The sequence below is a fragment of the Leopardus geoffroyi genome, chromosome B2 (assembly GCF_018350155.1).
Source record: "Leopardus geoffroyi isolate Oge1 chromosome B2, O.geoffroyi_Oge1_pat1.0, whole genome shotgun sequence".
Classification (NCBI taxonomy): domain Eukaryota; kingdom Metazoa; phylum Chordata; class Mammalia; order Carnivora; family Felidae; genus Leopardus; species Leopardus geoffroyi.
Window position 1 is genome coordinate 33,947,414 of NC_059332.1, and position 2,966 is coordinate 33,950,379.

The 2,966-nt window shown below is 41.4% G+C and overlaps 1 long non-coding RNA gene across 1 annotated transcript; it reads right to left on the reverse strand.

Moving 5' to 3' along the window:
* Positions 1-415: 415 nt before the first annotated feature.
* LOC123608285 lies at positions 416-2,657 on the reverse strand. The gene is made up of 3 exons (XR_006717167.1): positions 2,533-2,657; positions 1,218-1,464; positions 416-641 (listed from the first exon to the last, which is right to left on the reverse strand). It is a non-coding gene; the product is annotated as an uncharacterized LOC123608285 (long non-coding RNA).
* Between the last annotated feature and the right edge of the window lie 309 nt (positions 2,658-2,966).

The window sequence follows — 2,966 nt, forward strand, 5'->3', positions numbered from 1 at the left end:
AAAATACAGTATTATTAATTATAGTCACCATGCTGTCCATTATATTCCCAGGTCCGTGTTTCTTTTGGTTGATGTTAGCATTGTATATCTTTTCCCACTCTTCTACTGTTTGACATCTGTGTCTTTATATTTAGAGTGTGTTTCCTTTGCCCAAGGTCACACAGCTTGTGTCACACAGTGGTGGAGCCAGAATTATGAACCCAGGCAAGCTGTCTCTCTAGTCTGTGCTCTTGACTTCAATGATATATGATCTCCTAAATGTTGTTCTGAACCCATCTACTTTTCTTCACCTCCGACCCCCAACCCCGTTCAAGACCACCTCTCTCCCAGAAACCTATGTCAAGGCAGAATGGAAAACTTTCCCCCTACCCTTTTAGATTCATAACTAGGGTCTGTGGATTAAACTGACAGATTATCAAGAAAAAAGATTTTTATTAAGTACTAGGCAATTAGAATGTGGGAGCTTATATACCAACTTAATAGGAGAAGCAGAGGAGGAGAAGGTACTTACTTACAAGGAAAACAAATGACTTTTAGGAAAGATGAACAGGCCTACAGAATAGATGAGAAAAATTACTGATGGTTTTGTGACAATATCAGGGTTTATCAGGTGATAAAAGCCAATCTTTCCCTGGTTGCTCCTAGGAAGGGGATTAGGACAACTGGATTATTTTGGGAGGCCTGCTTTTAGACAGAATAGAGAGTTCGTGAAAGAGACTATTTTCAGCTCAAAATAATTTTCATGCCACGGTGGCGTATTCTGGACTCTTTCATCTATGGCAGCCCCTGGCTCATCTCCCTGCTTCCTCTCTCACTCTCTCCAGTCCCTTCTCCTTGCCTACTATAGTAATCATTTCAAAATGTATCTATGACTATCTTGATCCCATGGCAGCCCCCACTCTTCTGCCTGCTTTGGATGCTCCCCATAGCTCCTAGGGTGAAAACCCAAATCCCTGACAAGGTGTGCAGGGTCCTGCTGCTCTGCCCTGCTCCCTTCTGGCTCCTGGCCCCCTCTCTCACCGAGCTAGACCCGGGTCCTCCTGAGGGCTCCTTCAACAGAGGCATTTTCATTTGCTGATCCACTTGGCCACCTTTGCTGAGGCAACTCCTCCTTTTTCCCTGGGTCATACTCCTAACTTCATTTTCCCAGGAAGACCCACTGTCCTTGGACAAAGTAATTTCCTCCATTGTGAGCTTTCTGAGCCCCATGACCTTACCTTTCCAGCATTGGGTGAGGTGGATGTGGGCCCTCCTCTGGCAGGACAAGGACCAAGTAGTTATCAGTGCACATGTGTCTGTGTCACTAGTGACTCAAGCATGTCTGGCGCATGGTGGACACTCAGAACACTTGTTGTGAATGGATAAGGAGATGAGGCATCCAAGGGAAGAAGGGCCAGATGAGGGATGAGGTGAGGCTTAGGGCAGGACTTCCAAACTCTCACTATGTGGAGATACTCTCAGCATCTGGAGAAGAGAAAGGATCCCTGCTTAGAGCCATCTTTTGAAATGTTTAAAATAATAATATATTGTATTACAGAAGGAGTACTAATATTGACACACAAATATCAATGTATAAAAATACAGACACATTTGTGATTAAAAAGAAATAAATAAAAGTTCTATTTGGACTTACTTTGAAAAAAAAAATGTTTTTTAATGTTTATTTTTGAGAGAGAGAAAGCGACAGAGCACAAGCAGGGAAGGGGCAAGAAAGAGGGAGATACAGAATCCAAGCAGGCTCTAGGCTCTGAGCTGTCAGCACAGAGCCTGACGTGGGGCCCAAACTCACGAACCGTGAGATCACGACCTGAGCCGAAGTTGGACACTCAACTGACTGAGCCACTCAGGCGCCCCGGCCTTGCTTTTTTATCCAACCTGACAACCTCTGCCTTTTAATTAAAGCATTTAGAATTTTTTTCACCTCAGAGAAATGCATGAAATTTTTTTTGTTTGATTTGGTTTGGTTTTAATTGTGGTAAAATACACATAACAGAATTTAACATCTCAACCATTTTAAGTATACAGTTCAGTAGTGTTAACAGTGTCAAACTGTTATGCAAACAATCTCCAGGATTTTTTCATTTTGCAAAACTGAAACTCTATTCCCATAACCAATAAGTCCTCATTTTCCCCTCCCCCAGCCCCTGGAAAGCGCCATTCTGCATTCTGTTTCTAGGAGTTTGCTACTCTAGTAACCTTACATAAGTGAAATTTGACAGTATAAACCATTTATTTTTAATGTGCTTATTGACACAGTTAATAATAATATTATTATTACACAGTGTATACACAATATTATTATTATATACACAGTGTATAATAATACCACTTTGCATATAGTATAAAGACTTTATAATGTTCATTTATGCCTTCCTGGCCTTTATGCTTTTGTTGCCATACTTTTTCACTTACACATGTGTAATAAACCACATGTTTTTTGGTTTAAGCAGTCAGTTATCTTTGAAAGAGATATACACAGTTGAAACATATATATATGTTTTGAATGTATAAAACATTTCCCCATGTGCTTACCTTTTCCAGTGCTCTTCATTCCTTAGTGGAGACCTATGTTTCTATCTGGTATCATCTTCCTCCTGCCTGAAGGACTTCCTTTAACATTTCTTTTTCCTTTTTTATTTTTAGGTTTATTTATTTATCCTGAGAGAGAGAGACAGAGAGAGAGAGAGAGAGAGAGAGAGAGAGAGAGAGAGCATGAGTGGGGGAGGGCAGAGAGTGAGAGAGAATCCCAAGTAGGCGCCACACTGCCAGAGCGGAGCCCAAACCCAAGAACGATGGGATCATGACCTGAGCCGAAAGACAGAGTTTGACGCTCAACCAACTGAGCCACCCAGGTGCCCCTCCTTTAATATGTCTTATAGTGTAGTGCTGCTGGTGATGAATTCTGTCAGATTTTGTATGTCCAAAGAGATCTGTATGGTACATTTCCTCATTTCTGAAGATACTTT